We start from the raw sequence: 19133 nt of genomic DNA, 5'->3' as shown, positions 1-19133 counted from the left end.
CAAGAGAAAGCCCACATGAAGAGAGGACAAAGGAGGAAAAGCTGTCATCGTGCAGGAAACTCTCTATCACAGCTGCCAGTGAAGTCAGGTGGGCCAAGGGGACATGGAGAGAGACATCTGCCTCAGCTGATAAATTTCCCAAGGGAGGTATGCTCTCATCTTTGGAGTACATAATAATGGTCTCATTGAGTGAGAAGTTGAAACTACCACCTGACTATTTTGGGGTCCTCATCCTACTGAACCAACAGGGAAATGAGGAATTATAATGGATGGAGTGATAAGTTCCAATTAACAGGGGAAATTTGGGTTGCTGCTACACAATGAGGGCAGGAAAGACCCTATCTAGAATCCAGTGGGAACCATTGGGGCACCATTTTGTTCTTCTACTTCCAGTAGAAAATGTTAAAAGAAGAACCCAATAAAGACAAGACCCAGTAAAGGCAAGACTCAATAAAGGTAAGACCACTAAGGACTCAGATCCTTTAAGAACAAGGGTTTGGATCACTACTCAGATGAAGGACCACAACCAGCTAAAGTGTTAACTAAGGACAATGGGACCAGGGAATGAGAGTGAGGGAAGGAACTGATAAGTATCCACTGTACCCTTAAGACCAGTTATGGAAATGACTATGCATATATTTGTTATGTATATATTAATATTAACCAATTATTTTTCCTCTTTCTTCCTATTTTGTACAAAAAGGTCAATGGTATTTAATTTTGCCAGTTAGTTCAGATATTACCAGACCATGAAAAGCCATAGTTTGATGGAGAAAACTGTAAATTCACTGAACATCTTGGACTCTAAGATGGCAATGATGACTAATCTCCCTATGTTGAGGAGACAATGAGGACATCTTCATTTGTATAAAGTATAATTACGTTGTGTTGGACAGAAACATGAAGTTGTTGTAAGATAGGAGGTAAATATAGAAAAATAGTAAAGATGTGGACTGGCTGGGCTCAGTGGTTCACATCTGTTGTCCCAGCACTTTGGGAGCCGAGGCAGGCAGATCACTTGAGCCCAGGAATTTAGGACCAGCCTGGGCAGCATGGTTAAACCCCATCTCTACTGAAAGTACAAAAATTAATGGGGCATGGTGGCTCATGCCTATAATCCCAGCTACTCAGGAGGCTGAGGTGGGAGAATTGCTTGAGCCCAGGTGGTGAGATTGCAGTGAGCCAAGATCATGCCACTGCATTCCAGCCTGAGCAGGAGAGTGAGACTCTATCTCAAAATTTAAAAAAAAAAAAAAAAAAAAAGATGTGAACTGTGACACTTATTTGCCTGTTAGTTCTTGGATCCATTCCCTGATCTTCCCCTATGCTGGTCTGATTTTCAAGGAACTACATTTCCCAGGATCCCTTGACAAATCGCTTCCAGGTATGTTTGGCCAGTGGAAGACCCTGATAGAACACCAGAGTATGGAAGTAAGGAATCATCAAGGCATTTCTCTCACTCCTTCCTCAGGCAGCATCTGCAATAGTGGCTATGTTTCCTCCGTGTCTCCAGCTCTCACTAAACAGTTCCTTCCTTCATGATCCAAGCACCTTGCCATGATCCTAGCTCTTAAGCAGCACCAGTTGCAGCCTCTGGTAACACTACCTCCTCCTGTTGTCCCTCTATCGCTAGAAGTGGCAGCAGCTGTGTAATGTTGCTAATACGTGGTTTGTCTAATTGTCTACTATTTGACTTCTCAACCCTTCTATCAATTTGTATAAGTAAAACCCTGAATTAAATCTCTCTGCTTTTCAGACCTAGGGTGGGTTATGTTTTCTTGATAAAGCTAACTGATACATAACTTAATGTTATTTCATCCCATGCCCAGTCTGGTTCTCTATGGGTGTTTATAATCTGCTGGTGGCTGACTTGGCATAGTGACAAGGGTCTGAGCTGTAGTCATCATCTCAGTGGTGAATGTAGGCAGAATAAAGTACCAGAGGTGAAAGCTACAGCTATGGGTTGGATGTGAGGAGCACATGGTCCAAGCTACCTTTGGCCCTTTTAATTTCACAACACTTTAGACCTGCACTATCCTACACTAAGCACTAACCACATGTGGCTACCAAGCAACTGAAACATGGTTCATCTGAATTGAGATTTGCACTAGGTGTAAATTACACATCAGATTTCAAAGACTGAGTATGAGCTGGGTGCCGTGGCTCATGCCTGTAATCCCAGCACTTTGGGAGGCCAAGGCAGGCCGATCGCTTGAGACCAGGAGTTCAAGACCAGCCTGGCCAACATGGTGAAACCCCATTCCTACAAAAAATACAAAAATTAGCCAGGTGTGGTGGTGTATGCCTGTAGTCCCAGCTACTCAGAAGGCTGAGGCAGGATAATCGCTTGAACCTGGGAGTTGGAGGTTGCAGTGAGCCAAGATCATGCCACTACATTCCAGCCTTGGTGACAGAGTGAGACTCTGTCTCCAAAAAAAAAAGACTGAGTATGAAAAAAAGGAAAATATTACATTAGTAATTTTCATATTGATTACATGTTGATGATATTTTGGGCATATTAAGTTAAATAAACCATATCATTAAAATGAATTTCACCTTTTTTTTTTTACTTTTCTAATGTGGCTACTAGAATAATTAAAATTACATATGTGGCTCACATTATATTTCTACTGGCCTGTACTGCTTTAGATGCCAAATGGCCTAAAAAAGTAGTAAAGATTGGTGATGAAAAGAATTATGGTTGGCTGAATTGGCCCTAAAAGATGTCCATATCTCTGAAACTTGTGAATGCTATCTTATATTGTAACAAGAGATTTGTGGGTGTGATTAAGTTAAGACTCTTGAGATAGTGGGTAATTCTGGATTAGCCAGGTGGGCCTTAATTGTCAATCACAAGCAGGAGGCAGAGGGAAATTTGACAAAGAAGATAATGTGAGGACTGGTGCAGGCTTCAGATATGAAGGAAGGGGCCTTAATCAAGGCACACAGGGAATACAACCCTGGAAGTGGAAAAGGCAAGGAAACCGACTCTTCCCCGGAGCTTCCAGAGGGAGTGCAGCCTGGCCAGCACTTTGATTTCAGCCCAGTGAAACTGATTTCAGACTTCTGACATCCAGAACTGTAAGAACATAAATGTGTGTTGTTTTAAGCGACTAAGTTTGTCATAATTTGTTACAGTAGCCATAGGAAACTAATAAAAGGACCAATATTTCTTTTTGTACTTTATGTACCTGCACTATACAAGTGTTACCTAATTTCACCCTCCTAACAACACTATGAAGTAGGTATTTTTGAGACAAGGAAACCAAGATATAAAGACACTAAGGAACTTGCTCCAGGTGTTATATTTAGTAAAGGGCAGAACCTGGATTCAAATCGAGGACCATGTGACTGCAAAGCCCATGCTCTTTCCATTACGTTGCACATGTCTCTCATCTCTCTGGACCTTGGTTACCACAGTTTTTTCCCATTGCTCTGACCCTAGAAGTCACTGCGGTACCTGGCAAATGAGTCAGTATGTTACTGCCACTTCCAGAGGTGGAAAGGTATAAACTGGCTATGTGACTGCCATTTTCTCAGGCAGAAAACTTCTCAAAGATCAGTGATTCTGGAGCAGTGGAAACAGGTGCACTTCATCCCATTCCCTGGAAGCGCTAACAAACTAAGTATCTTCTAGGTTTAATCTCAAAGAGAAGAGGCACAACCACCTCCATCCAAGGGGAGCATCTTGGTGTCAGAATTTGAGGATTGCACATCAGTGTCTAGCTTTAGCAGCTTCATGAATAGTGATGCCATTATGGTACGTAATGTGGATTAACTCAACCTCCAATCCACAAGGTGTCTTTCTGCACTGCAAAGACTGGAGAGTTGAAAAGTACACTTTCTGGACTTCTTTGCAACTAAGTTTCTGAATGTGAATTAGTCTCTGATAATATGATGAACTCATGAAATATGACAGGCAGAAGTGAGGTGAAGGAAAAACCCAATTTTAAATACTGTCTAGAAAATTTGTGAAAATGTGAGGTTTTGTTTTTGTTTTTGTTTTTGTTTTTTTTTAAGACAGAGTCTCACTCTGTTGCGCAGGCTGGAGTGCAGTGGTGCAATCTCGGCTCACCACAACCTCTGCCTCCCAGGTTCAAGTGATTCTTCTGCCTCAGCCTCCCGAGTAGCTGGGACTACAGGCACGCGCCACCACGCCAGGCTAATTTTTTTATTTTTAGTAGAGATGGAGTTTCACTATGTTGGCCAGGCTGTTCTCAAACTCCTGACCTCATGATCCGCCCGCCTTGGCCTCCCAAAGTGCTGGGATTACAGGCATGAGCCACTGCTCCTCTCCGAAGATGTGTTTTTTTTTTTCTGCAGTGGGACTTCAGTGGCCATTTTCCTGCTTTCTGAGTATCGAAAGGCAGTGCCAGCATCCATAGTCGCAGGAGCAGCTGCTTCTTCATTAGTTTCCTGACCTTTGGATCAAAGCTATGGTGGTGTGTCTTGAGTGGTTCAAATGACAACCTTGGAAGTAGGAATGTTTCTGAGTAGTCCAGTTCTGTATTTTTCTGAGAATCATTTCTAGTGGTCCAGCCTTGATCTTGCTGTGCTAGCCTTTCTAAGCATCAATTTCCTGCAATAAATCTATTCCTGTAAAAAAAAAATCCTGGAGTGGTTTCTACTTTCTGCATTGAACCTTGACTGACATTGTCTTCAATCGAAAAAAGGTGTATGACAAGTTCAACTTCAATGTATTTTATTTAAATTGCCGCTGAAGTATGCAGATCCAGTTGTTCAACAAATATTTAGTGAGTATCTACTATGTGTTAGTCACTGTGATAGTCAGTGAGGAAAGGCCAGTGAAAAAGAGACATATATGCCCTTAGTTGGCTTAATTCAAATAGCAGAGGCAGACGCACATAAATAATCAGGAATAGAGAGTTATAAATACACCGGTAGACAGAGTACTCCATGTTATAATGGTATATAACAGAGCTGTCTAACCCAGAGTTAGGGTCCAAAAGCATGTCTGGAGAGAGTGATATTTGAGACTTTGAATTAGTCAGAGTTCATAGAAGCTAATTCTGATTCATTTAAGAAGTAAACGAATTTGTTTAAATGATATAGGAGTTTGAATATGGAGTGGATTCGATAGATAATAGTATTATACCAAAGTTACATTTCCTAATTTAGATAATTGTATGGTGGTTATGTAAGAAAATATCCTTGTTTTTATGATATACACACCAAAGCATTTACAGGTATAGAACTACAATGTTTGCAACTTACTCTCAGATGAATCAGAAAAAAAAAAAATGTGTCTTTGTGTGGGTATTGCAAGAATAATTAAGGATTCCCATATTCCCTTTATTTAGATGTACTAGTTGTTTACACTTTGCCCAAATTTGCTTTACCATGTTCTCTTTATATGGTTCCTTGTACAAATGATTCCTTGACTATTCTTGTAATTTTGCTCTCAAGTATGAAATTATATCAAAATCAAAAGTTGTAAAGAAACAAACAAAAATATAATTCCCGGTGATGGCAGCAGCAGTCCATCTGGAGCGGCCACTGCCATGAGGCAGGCTGTGCGTTCCTAGGAGCCTGCGGAGCCCGGAACAGGTGGGAGCCCCGCCCCCTTCCAAGTTGGAGGGGCGGGAACCCTACCCTCCCAGGCGCAGCTGCAGCCGACCAGCTGCGGCTGCCGACCGGGGCATCTCTGCATTCTCAGGGACCGGGAGGTCCCCTTCCCCCGACAGGCTCGGAAGCGCCTGCTCTTCCTGGCTGGCCTCTCCCGCTGGCAGCACCAGCTCTCAGAGCAAAGTTGAGGTTGAGCCCAGGCGCTGTCGCGACCTGGCTGGGTGTGCACACGCTTGGGGCAGCACTAACACACCAGCCTCCTGCCGCCTCGGCACAGAGAAGCACAGGAGGGAAGCCAAGGGCAGCGCAGGCCTGCAGGCCCCCCTTGGCGCGAACCGCCTGGGCACCGTGGGCGCCACGGACGCCAGTGACAGCAGGCCGATGGTGGCAGGAGGCAGACAGGCTCCCGGGCGGAAAGGGGCAGTCCCGATGAAGCCCCACCTTCAAGCCAGGGATGGCCTGAAGCCTGGGGGCCAGGCTGTCAGTTCCGCAGACCAGAGTGAGAACTTATTGTGCTTTTTCCGGCAGCCCATGGACACCCATGGACCAATCAACACACACTTCCTCCCATCTGAAGACCATAAAAGCCCCTGAGTCAGCCAGACTCAAAGGACAGGACCACCTGCCTGCAGATAGTAGCTACCCGCTCCAGGTCTCCTCTCTGCTGAGGACTGCAGAGATGACGGGAAGACCTGCTTGCGAATTGGAGTTACTAATGAGTTACCCACTGCGTGTCTTCTCTCTACTGAGAGCTAGACACTCGTTTTCTCTCTGCTGGGAGCTACCCCCAAGCTGGACACTCATCTTTTCTCTGCTGGAAGCTACCGACTGCGGGTCTTCTCACCGCTGAGGGCTGGACACTCGTCAGGATGACCCAGACCTGCCTGTGGAAAGGAAAGGAGCTGCCCGCTTCAGGTCTTCTGAGAACTGTTCTGTTGCCTCTCTGCCTTCAGTGAAGCGCCTCTCCATCTATGAGGTAGTCCATGAGGTCCATGGATGTGGAACAAGAACTCAGGACCCACCAAATGGTGGGACTAAAAGAGCTATAACATAAACAGGGCTGAAACATGCCCCCCTACTCGCCATGTTGTGAAGGCGAGAAGAGCTTTGGCCCTTTGCGGAGCCTAGACCTAGGAGCTTTGGCCCTTCGGGGAGCCTGGACCTAAGGGTTCCCTGGGCCAGGGCTGTGACTTCCTCTTTGGGGTTCTGCCGTTCCTGGTGTCTCCAAGCTTCTGGGCGCCACTGCGTTCCTCTCACCCAGACATAGGTGCCTGCAGCGGAAGCTGCATACAGTACTTCTGGTCCAGCTGCAGCATGGCATGGAGCCGGCACCTGTGCTGGCACCTGGAGCTGCCTGCACTGCTGCAGCCAGTGTGCCTGGCTGTGTTCAGTGGCTGGACCCGCGCTTGCTCGCCCACACACAACCCTTGCTGCTCCGCCCCTGGCCACACTTGGCAGGTGTGGGATCCGGGCTGGTAGTGTGAAACAAGTGCAGCCTGCCAGGCCAAGTGGGTGGAACAAGCCCAGCAGGAACGAGCAATAGGCAGAAACGCGCCGCCAGCCACAGAGGTTTCCAGCTGGCTAAGCGACACCCCAAGGATCCTGTGACACCAGAATTTCTAGGAGGGCTGGAGAATCAGTCTCAGTGAGCTCAGGACAATTCAATCAGAAACGATACCGAAAATTCCCACACCAGAATTGGTCCAGTGAAGGCAGCACTGCTTTGGGAATTTGATCTTCCCGTGATGTTGATGCTGTCTGAGAGCTCCTCTCAGTCCTCTTGTGTCTAACTCTGATTCAGAGAATTGGAAGATTGTATTTGGTTAGGGGTGGGTCCTAGATCATGTACTCTAACTATAAGAAAGGCTAGGAGAGAGAGTATATGCCATTTTCAGCTTCTAGAGTGGGAGGCATACTTTAAGGTGGGGAGTTCTTCCAATATCAAAAAGAAAACAGATGCTAGATGGAACAGAATTTGGCAATATTCACCAGAGTTCACTTCTTTGCTATGCATACCCAACACTAACATAAACCCCTCTTCCCGTAAGAAAGAAAAATTATTGCCAATTATTGTAATGCTACTATTCCTTATAAAAGCACAATGCGCTCATCCCTTCCTTAAAAGGGTGATAACCTCATTGGCAGCTACATCCAGTTTATATAGAATCTCTGGGTGACACTCAGTCCTCTTCTGGTTCCATTATGATCCTATCTCAGTATTCTGTAACACATAAACGAAATTGTAAAATTAACCACCAGCTGCATGCCATGAAGAAAAAGGACAGAAAAAGGAAAGAAAAATTAGTTAAATATATATACATGATTGAACAATGCAGAAAATTAGAGAACCTTCAATCTTTATTTCTGCAAGTAGTCACGAGACTGTAATTAGTATTTCTAATTTCCTTCCTCCACCACCCATTTCATGTTCTCTTTGCCCAGAGCAGCTGGCCAGGCTTTATTACCTGATACAATGACCCAAATCTTCATTCCTAGAGGATCGGAGCCCTTGATGGTCTTGTCCACGTGAGACTGTTGTTACTAGAGAACTTTGCCACTGGACCTTGGCAGTACCAGGAGTCACCGCAAGGAGATCTGTGAGTCCCAGCCATAGTCCTTTTAGCCTCTGCTATTTATCAGCAACTTTATCTCCTCTTTTTTTTTGTTTGTTGTTTGAGACGGAGTCTTGTTCTGTCACCCAGACCATAGTGCAGTGTTGTGCTCTCAGATCACTGCAACCTCCTCCTCCTGGGTTCAAGTGATTCTCCTGTCTCAGCCTCCCGAGTAGCTGAGATTACACATGCATGCCAACATGCCTGGCTAATTTTTGTATTTTTAGTAGAGACGGGGTTTCGCCATGTTGGCCAGGCTGGTCTTGAATTCCTGACCTCAGGTGATCCGCCAGCCTCGGCCTCCCAAAGTGCTGGGATTACAGGCATGAGCCACCACACCTGGCCCCTTATCTCCTCTTGATAGTGAGGATTAATCATCTGAGCAAGTACCATTTTTGGCATGTTTTCCTGGTGACTTGAGGAACTTTAAGTATCCAAATGGCACTCTTAGTTTCCAATTCGGTGGGACTATAGTTGTGTCCCCTGGCAGAAGCATTCCCCCTGTGCATACTAAGACCTCTAAATGAGCACATTAAAGAGTTGTGTGGATGGAAAACAAAAAATTTGCTATGTGCAAAAAGCATACATTCTACTTCCATCTTGGATCCTACATTTTTGCAATGAAAAAAAGACCACATATTTGTTGCTGACTTAGAGCATATAACATATCTTAGAATGGCATCCAACTTTGGAAAATCTCCCTACCAACATTATTCCTGGGCTTCAGTAAACCATCCTACCTCTCTATATGGCCACTTGTTTCTGAGTGATGGGGTAAACGATAAGGCCAGTCAATTCCATAAACATCATTAATTGCCTTAATTCTTTCAACATAAAGTGTGTGTTCTTTGTTGGAAGCAATGATACATGGAATACCATGATGGTTAAGGGCGATGGATGGTGTTATGCTCAGGGGCTTGGTGGGCAGAGATATTGAATGGTGCCATCAGACAGCAACCATCCAAACACTCCAATACATCCCCCTTTAATTCTAGGCATCCTACATTCCAATGCCCTTATTTTCATATAAGAGAATGGCTGTGAATTCATTAAATGCCTAAATTCAGCAACCCACAGGATCAAATTTTAAATTGGGTTTTTAGCCACCTACAGGTGTAGGAAGTTCATGGTTTTCAGTTCATACCATCAGTAAGAGACACTACCCAACACAATTCACTGAAGGATCCCACACGCTAGTGTATGGGTTGTGTTAATGAGAAACAGTTGTTTGCTTAAAGAAAAATGTGTGAAAAATAAAAGATTAATTTAGTACTGGGTGCTAGAAGGAAAAAAATACACATACAAAGTAAATTACTAGAAATAATTTCTTGGTAATTCCTCCAACTAAAAGTGTTTAAAATACCATATTTAAGTTTCATTTTTGTTTTGTTTTATTTTTTTGTTTGAGACAGAGTCTCGCTTTGTCACCCCTGCTGGAGTGCAGTTGTGCGATATCACCTCCCTGCAATCTCCATCTCCTGGGTTCAAGGGATTCTCCTGCTTCAGCCTGCCAAGTAGCTGGGATTACAGTCATGAGCCACCATGCCCAGTTAATCTTTGTATTTTTGGTAGAGACAAGGTTTCACCATGTTGACCAGACTGATCTGGAACTCCTGACCTCAAGTGATCTGCACGCCTCAGCCTCCCAAATTGCTGGGATTACAGGTGTGAGCCACTGTGCCCAGCCCCATACATAAGTTTCTAGCTACCAGTCCATTCCTCCTGATGCCTGAAGAGCCCTCTGTTTAGTCTTCACCAAATGGTCATCCAGCTTGTGTTCAGAAATCTAAGCTTACAGGAAATTCAACCTAACCTGAGGCCACTCTAATGGCTAAAAGTTCTTTGTGCTCAATGGAATTTTTTATCACTGTAACTTATACCCTTGAAACTAATTTCAAATCTTGAAGTCTTTTATATTTCGTTGTTAATGAAGTTCCTACAGACACAATCTTCTATATAGAAAGTGACTCACAGTCTATTAAAATGCCTTAAAAGTATAAATATAATTTATACCAAGATAAGCTGTGGTCTGATGTTCATGATTTTTATAAAAGTTGAAGTCCAGTAATTGTTTCATACAATAACTTAGGGTCTTGTGGTCTCTCACCTATTAAAAATCCATTGGATGAATAACCTCTTTCTTGCTTTGGAGAAGGCCTTGGGTATGAGTAGTTTATTTGGGAGGTGTCTTAAGCAGGTTTCAGAAACAGCACAAGATGGGGATTTGCGTGCTTGTGATTTATCAAGGGTGTACTCAGGAGAGACAGGTAAGAGAGAGTGAAGCAGGAAAGGAAACAACATATGCAAGAATGAGGTTCCAGGTGAAATCTACCTTCAGCCATATCTTACAGGAAGCTCTGGAGTATAAAGTGAATGGCAGAGCCCATGTTGCATTGGACAAAGGAGTGGAATTTTTGTATTCCTGCCCCAGACAGTTGTTGGTCATGATCCATGAAATGAGAGGTTAGCATTACTCCCAGGAATCTCTAGCCACAGAGACTTCAGACATACATAGAAAATCATCTAGAGAAAGTTGCGGATATGACCCGTTACCCAAGGTATCTGTGGCAGGTGGGCATTAAAAACAAGAACCAGACTGAGGAAGAGGATCCTGAAGATCTGGGCGAGGCATCAACAATGTCCACAAAGGTTCACCTCTTGCACCATTCAGGTCCATGTGCTTTTCACATTAGGTTTACTCCACCCTGTTACAGCTTCTCTGGGATTCTGGTTGGTTATAATTTCTGGAACACTTAAGATAGGAAAGTTTGTGAGACGAACTACAAACCCCACTGCTGCAGTTGGACCCAAGGCCATCACTGATATTTATCACTTCTCTCCACCACACCCTCAGGTAGTACTTCTGCCCATCCGCATGGTTTTTTGGGTGGGTTGCCTCAGACTCTTATCTCTGAGGAGCCTGAGCTCCTGATTACCATGCCAGTATCAGGCTCTGGTTGCTGAATTTTTCCATGTACAGTTAAAACTAGGCATGGGAGTACCAAGATGGTGGATTATCCAAATGCCAAATACATTTCTTCTGCCTGCATCCCTTACTTACACAGCAGCAGCCCTACCTCCTCCTGATAATCAGAGTCAGTTTCTCTGCAGATGGTAACTCCTTTTCACTAGCACAAGGAACCCAAAGTGTCAAGGAAGCAGTTGTAGTATTAAGTTTAGTGGGATCCCCTGTTGACTGGTAGAAGTATATCCTTTCCAGAAATCAGAATCTCCACAACCACAAGACTTAAAATTGTGAGGACAGGCAGAACAAATTCTGGGTCTCCAAGAGCGATGAGGAGTGGGGCCACTCCCACTCCACTCTTTGATTCTCAGACCCATGTGTTGCATTGACTGGAAAAGCAGCACCATACAATGACTGTTGGTTTAAGGTTAAAGAAAGATAGTGACCTAACCTCACAACATGTCATTATAGCTAGATGTTCATTCTTTACCAGGGCAAAATAGCATGCCAGGAGATACTTTTCAAATGGTATAGAGTTCTCTGCTACAGATGTCGTGGCCTTGCTCTGGAACCCAAATGATCCATGCTATGACTCTCCTATGGGACTTGCCAGGTATTCCACGTAGCGTCTTTTTTCTATCACAGAAATTCTAATATTGTAGGATCTTCCAGGTTATATGGTCCTAATGGCAGGACTGCTTTTACTACAGGTGGATCTGCTATAGATCTCTGATTCTAGACTAGCAACTTTCTGCATCTCCGATAAATGTGTTTGAGCAGCATTCCCAAGTGTGGAATATGCTGCTTCCAAAACCTGAAAAGGCCTTCTAAGGATTATGTTTATTTTTTCTCAGTGGGTGTTTCTTTCCTAGTGGTAGATGGTGCAAGACACAAAAACTTGTCTTTTATCTTGGATAGATTGCCTTAGGCCACTGGACTCCTAAAAACTTTATAGATATGTCAGGCTCTTATATTTTTATAGATTTATCTTCCACACTGTGGACTGGATTGTCCTACCAAGGTGTCCAAAGTAGACATCATTTATTATCTGTCCAGTATGGTTAACATGATATCACCAGCATAGTGGCCCAATGTGATGTTCCATGGTATGTCCATATGATTTGGGTCCCTTTAGATTAGAGCAACACTGTGAGTGTATATTGTATACTGTCCTGCATCCCACGTGAAAGAACTGCTTCTGGTCACAATTCCTAATGGGTAGTTAAAATAATGCATTCGCCAAATCAATAGCTTTATATCATACACCAGCAACCATATTAATTTATTCTAGTAAAGATAGCACATCTAGCACAGCACCTGCAATTGGGACTACTACTTGATTAAGTTTGCAGTGGTCTACTCTCAGCCACTATGATCCACTGAGTTAAAAATATTTTTGGGAGCTGTAGTTCATATACCATAAAAGTCACCATTTTTAAATTTAAAAAAATGTTTATTTTTCTTATATTGGTAAAATATATGTAACATAAATTTTACTATTTTAGCCATTTTTAGGTGAACAATTCGGTGTCATTAAGCACATTCCCACTGTTGTGTCACATTACCGCTATCCATTTCCAAAACTTTTCATCATCCAAACAGAAACTCTGTCCCCATTAAACAATAACTACCCATCATCCCTCTCCCAGCCCTAGCCTACTTCTATTCTGCTTTCTGGCTCTATGAATTTGAATATTCTAGGTACTTCATATAAGTAGAACCATACAATGTTTGTCTATTTGTCTCTGGCTTATTTCACTTAGTATAATATCCTCAAGGCTCATCCATGTTGTGGCATGTATCAGAATATTACTTGTTTTTAAGGCTGAATAATATTCCATTGCATATATATATATATATATATCACATTTTGTTTATCTATTCATCTGTTGATGGACATTTGGGTTGTTTCCACCTTTTGACTATTATGAATAATACTGCTGTAAATATTTGTGTACAAGTATCTGTTTAGATCTCTGCTTTTACTTCTTCAGAGTGTATATTTAGAAGAAGAGTCACTGAATCATATGGTAATTCTACATTTAACTTTTTAAGAAACTGTCAAACTATTTCCATAGTTGTTGTACCATTTTCCATTCCCACCAGCAAAGCAAAAGAGTTCCAATTTCTCCACAACTTTTCCCACACTTATTCTTTACATATATATATAAAATAACTTTATATTTATATTATATATATAAAATAACCATTCTACTGAGTGTGAAATGATATCTCATTGTGGTTTTGATTTGCATTTTCCTAATGATAAGTAGCAATATTGAGCATCATCTTTTCATGTGCTTATTGGTCATTTCTTCTTTAAAGAAGTATATCTTCTTTGTAGAAATGTCTATTTGGATTCTTTGCTCATTTTTGAATTGGGTTATTTTGGTTTCTTTGTTGTTGAGTTGTAGGAATTCTTGATACATACTGAATATTAATCCCTTATCAGATATATTATTTGCAAGTATTTTCTCCTACTCTGTGAGTTGTCTTTTTGAATTCTAGACAGTGTTCTTTGAGTTACAACAATTTTAAATTCTGATGAAATCAAATTTATCTTTTTATCCTTTGATTGCCTGTGTTTTGGTGTTATATCTAAGAAACTGTTGCCTAATCCAGGGTCACAACAATTTCACCTATTTTTTCAGAGTTTTGAATGTTTAGCTCTTACATTTAGGTCTTTGATCCATTTTGAGTTAATTTTTGTGTATGGTGTGAGCTAGAGATCTAGATTCATTCTTTTGGGTGGATTCATTCACGTGGATATCTACTTGTCTCAGCATTATTTGCTGAAAATACTATCTTTTCCCCATTCAGTGCTCCTGGCAACTTCGTCAAAAAATCAATTAACCATAAAGATATGGATTTATTTCTAGACTCTCAATTCTAGTCTATTGACATATATTTTTATGCCAGTACCACATTGTCTTGACTACTGTCGATCCACTGGACTTTAGTAAAAGCTAGAATAGTAAATTAAGAGTGTATATAGGCTGGGTGCGGTGGCTTACGCCTGTAATCCCAGCACTTTGGGAGGCTGAGGAGGGCAGATCACCTGAGGTCAGGAGTTTGAGACCAGCCTGGCCAACATGGTGAAACCCTGTCTCTACTAAAAGTACAAAAATTAGCCAGGCGTGGTGTCGTGCACCTGTAATCCCAGCCATTCGGGAGGCCAAGGCAGGAGAATTGCTTGAGCTCAGGAAGTGGAGGTTGCAGTCAGCCGAGATTGCACCACTGCACTTCAGCCGGGTGACAGAGCAAGACTCTGTCTCAAAAAAAAAAAAAAAAGAAAGAAAGAAAAGAATAGGGTAAATATGTGGGAAACTCTAAATAAATTTTAATTGTATGAAATAATAATAAAATCTTCTAGGCAATAATAACATCAAACAAGGTAGAGTTTACAACAAAAACTCTACTAAAGATAGAAAACACTTTGTAGTGATTAAACCGCAGTCCATGAGGAAGATAAAACAATCATAATGTGTAAGTCCTGAATAATATAGTCTCAAAATACATATGACAAAAATTGACAAAACTTAAAGAAGTAGAGAAATATACAATCAGAGCAGATTATAAAACATCTCTCAGTAACTGATAATGACAAGCAAAATATCAGTACAGTGAAGATCTATACTGCACAGTTAACAAATGTTACTAATTGACACAAACAGAAAACTATAAACAACTTCAGAATATAGACTTTTTTTCCCCCGTTGCACATGGGTGGGAACTCTTTCAAAGAAGGCGCAGGTAGCAGAAGTCTGAGGTCTGACATCTCTAGTAGAATAAAGAACAGATACAATAAATGAGTATTTCCATGCCCCCTGTACATTTGCATTCTAATTCCACTATTAAGTGGGGGCCAGGTGGGAGTTTGTTTAGCCGGAGGATGTGGGATACCTCTCACTTTGGGTATAATGGGTAGACTCAGAGTAGAGACCAGGAGTTATATTTTGGAGGGGACTCAAAGGTCTAGCTTGCTATATTTAATTCCAAAATAGATTGCAGGTTCCCAGAGTTCAGATGGATCCGGGGGAAGCAGTATTTGTGATAAGAGCTACAGAAACTCCACCAAAGAGGTAAAAGATAAGGAAAAGCATACCAGACAACAATTAATTGATACAGAGAAACTCCTGAGATGAAATGTGCTTATTTGCTGAGGATTTTTAAGGGATTCCCAGGCTTTTTAGGTCATTCTGGACTGTTTCTCTGCTTTTCTGAGCTATTTCAATGACAGTAATAGCTTCCTTTGTATCCTATTTTTGCAAAAGGTGTATCTGCCTGCTATGGTTTGAATGTTTTTGGCCCCTCCAAAATTCACATTGAAACAGAATTCCTAATTTAACAGTATTAAGAGGTGTGGCCTTTAGGAAGTGATTGATTCAGAGCCTTCATGAAAAGGACCAGATGCCCTTATAAAATAATTTGACAGAGAGAGTTAGCCGTTTTTGCCCTTCCATCCCTTCTGCCACGTGAGGACACAGTGTTCTTCCCCTCCGGAGGGTGCAGCAACAACGTGCCATCTTGGAAGCAGAGAACAGCCTTCTCCAGACACAAATCCTGCCCATGCCTTGATTTTGGACTTTCCAGCTTCCAGAGCTGTGAGAAATAAATTTTTGTTCTTTATAAATTATAAATACAGATTTATAAATCTTTATAAATTATAAATACAGATTTATAAATGTATAATATATTTATAATATATAAATATATGTAATATTTAATAATTTAAATATCATTTAATTTAAATATTAATATTAAATGTTTAATTTAAATAAACACATAATTTAAATAATTTAAATATAATATTTAAAAATAAATAATATACAAATATATATAATAAATTTATAATATATAAATTATAAATAAATTTATAAATACAGATTTATAAATCTTTATAAATTATAAATACAGATTTATAAATTATCCTGTCTCAGGTATTTTGTTCTGGAAGCACAAATGGACTGGGATACTGCCTTTAGAAGTGTGTATACTGCGCACAGAAAACCTCTGGAAAGTTATGCCCCAATGTTAATAGCAATTATTTATGAGAATGGGATTTGGGATCTTTTCTTCCTTTTTCTTATTTGCGTACACTGATTTCCCTAAAATAAACAAGTAAGCAAAAATAAACAAGTAAGCATGCATAAGTTGTGTAACTCCTTTGTTTCTACACTGTCGCCCAGGCTGGAGTGCAGTGGCACGATCTTGGCTCACTGCCTCCTCTGCCTCCCAGGCTCAAGCCATCCTCCCACCCCAGCCTCCTGAGTAGCTAGGACTACAGGCACATGCCACTACACCCAACTAATATGCTTTTCTGTATTTTGTTTTTATAGATCTGGGGTTTTGCCATGTTTCCAAGGCTGGTCTTGAACTCCTAGGCTCAAGCTATCTGCCTGCCTCAGCCTCCCAAAGTGCTGGGATTACAGGCATGAGCCACTGTGCCTGGCCAATTTTTAGTTTTATTTTTTAAACAGAAATTAACCTCAAAATCCCATAGATTTGAGTTTCATCCTGAATCAAAAAACCAAAGCCCAAATCAATCACAGTCCCCTGAACACCATCTTGTGATGGAGTTGCAATCAGAGCAACTGCATTTTCTCTTCCTCAGTGAGATCTGTGAATATCTAAGAGTTGAATGCATGGTGTGACTATAAAGCCATGCCTGAGTTTTCTTAAACACTTGAGAACTTATAAATTCAAGAGGTGCTGTCTTTCAAAGTCACTCTGCTTGTTTCAGCTTTGGATTTCCTCCGTAAAATTGTCTTCAGAGCTTGTTTAGTAATGCCAAAGAAAATAAATTTCATTATAATTCATAAGAAATGCTTGCTTAAGCCACAGTCTTATTCCTCCTTTCATGCCCTCTTAGTGTTCTTTATTTTTACTGCTAATGTGTTTAACTAAGACTTCAAGGTCCTATTGTTGAAAACCTGGGGAAAAGAGTGTGGGAAAATGTTCTGAGGCATAATAAAGACTGGGGCTTGGGGAGGAGTACAGGGAGGGGGCTGGACAGTTTGAATGTGAGGCCCAAAGGTAAGGTGACCATATAATTTATCACCCCATTCTGGTATACTGTTGAGTGTGAAAGAGTCATGATTAATAATCATGTCAGGTCGACCAGGATGTATGGTCACCCTGTGTGAATAGGGAGCAAGTCAGGAAGGCACTCTAATATCTGTCCACTTGAGCTACCTTTAGGGCAAGAGATGCACCAGTATGGTCGGGCACGGTGGCTCACGCTTGTAATCCCAGCACTTTGGGAGGCCGAGGCGGGCGGATCAAGAGGTCAGAAGATCGAGACCACGGTGAAACCCCCTTCTCTACTAAAAATACAAAAAATTAGCCGGGCGCGGTGGCGGGCGTCTGTAGTCCCAGCTACTCGGAGAGGCTGAGGCAGGAGAATGGCGTGAACCCAGGAGGCGGAGCTTGCAGTGAGCCGAGATTGCGCCACTGCACTCCAGCCTGGGCGACAGAGCGAGACTCCGTTTCAAAAAAAAAAAAAAAGAGATGCACCAGTATAACTGGCCAAGGGCCATAAATGTGAATTGCTGGAAGTGGAGGATGGCTTCTATTTGAGAATGGAGCTATCATTACATTTGATCATTGGGACAGATCCATCTTTAATTTAGGGAAATCTTATTCAGTGAAAAAGTTACATTGAATTTCTTGAAAGTACTTCGAACAGGTTATAAAGATTTTGTGACTAGTTACACATTCAGATACTCTTTGGAAATGAAAAGATTTTTAAGGTATTATAATACACCCACCCACCTACACATTTTCTTGTCACCTTCTAAGACTCCACCATAACCCTGGAATTCTCACATTTCCTTCTCCCCTCAAAAGACTGACAAAAGATTAAACAGCCAACAAAATCCCCCTAATTGCATGATCATTCATTCTAAGTTGTTCTCCCATTCACTGCCTTATAGTCTGTTCTTTTGTCTTGTGTTTTCCATCTGTGCAAAGCTGCAGTCTCATTGAGTTTGTTGGCTTTCCCACTTAAGTTGTTTATTGTGCCAAATCTCATTCATTCTGATGGAAATCAGCCTGTAACACAAGGGTCCACGCCATATATGTTAAGTATTGCTTTGTTTTTTAAGCCACTGCTTATTGTAACACACATCTTACCAAATTCAAAAAGCAAGAAATCTACAAATCTTTCTTTCAATAATTTCAAAGTTAACTTTATTACCCATAATACATACTTCTAAAAGAATGCCAGAATAGCTGAATTCATACATTTCACAAAAATTTATTGAGTTCCTCTTCTTTGTAGGTGCACTAGGAGAAATCACACAGTTCCCTACCTCAAGGCTCTCACAGTAAACAAATCTTAAAAAATGATCAAACTGTGTACTTAACATTTGTGTACTTTAGGTAAATTATACCTCAATAAAAATATAAATAAAACCAATTTTGCTATATGCTATGGGCTTTTATAGGTCAAGAAAATTGATGTTTGGATTCTCATAACACATTTTTTTCAACAGGTTATTTATTTTTGATATTTATTTTTCCCTGAGTAGAATGGATTAATTACAAGTAATGACACTGGATCAGTCTTGCCTCTTTTAAGCATAGGCCTTTACTGTAATCTGCTTCCAAACAATCCCAATAAAATCGTTGATTTTAAGAGTCAAAAAGTTGCTCAGAGCCTTCTTCAGGGACTCTTAACTTTTTCTGCCACATGGATCCTTTGAAACTCTGATAAAAGCAAAGCTATAGACTTCCTCCCTGGAAATATACACATACACCAAGATTTTGGGATAAACACACCACTGAAAACCATGCAGGGACCCACTTAGGAACCCAAAGATCTCAAATTAAGATCCGCTGAGATAACATAATCCTTTTCCTCCAGATGAAAACAATAGACCCAGGGCGAGAAAACAGCCTGTTTAGGGGCTGAAGACAGAACCCAGCCTTCTTATACTGTTTACTCCACTTTCTCTTTAGATATCATT

At 41.3% G+C, this 19133-nt stretch overlaps 1 long non-coding RNA gene across 1 annotated transcript; it reads left to right on the top strand.

The window, feature by feature from the left end:
* On the top strand, positions 1-1697 carry LOC131381258 (uncharacterized). Its single transcript, XR_009209881.1, has 3 exons — positions 1-147; positions 394-456; positions 1345-1697. It is a non-coding gene; the product is annotated as an uncharacterized LOC131381258 (long non-coding RNA).
* The last annotated feature ends 17436 nt before the right edge of the window (positions 1698-19133 follow it).

Source organism: Hylobates moloch, unplaced genomic scaffold (genome assembly GCF_009828535.3).
Source record: "Hylobates moloch isolate HMO894 unplaced genomic scaffold, HMol_V3 SCAFFOLD_14, whole genome shotgun sequence".
In the NCBI taxonomy this organism is placed as follows: domain Eukaryota; kingdom Metazoa; phylum Chordata; class Mammalia; order Primates; family Hylobatidae; genus Hylobates; species Hylobates moloch.
Note: the sequence above shows the minus strand (reverse complement) of the source record. Positions and strands in the feature narration are given on the sequence as shown.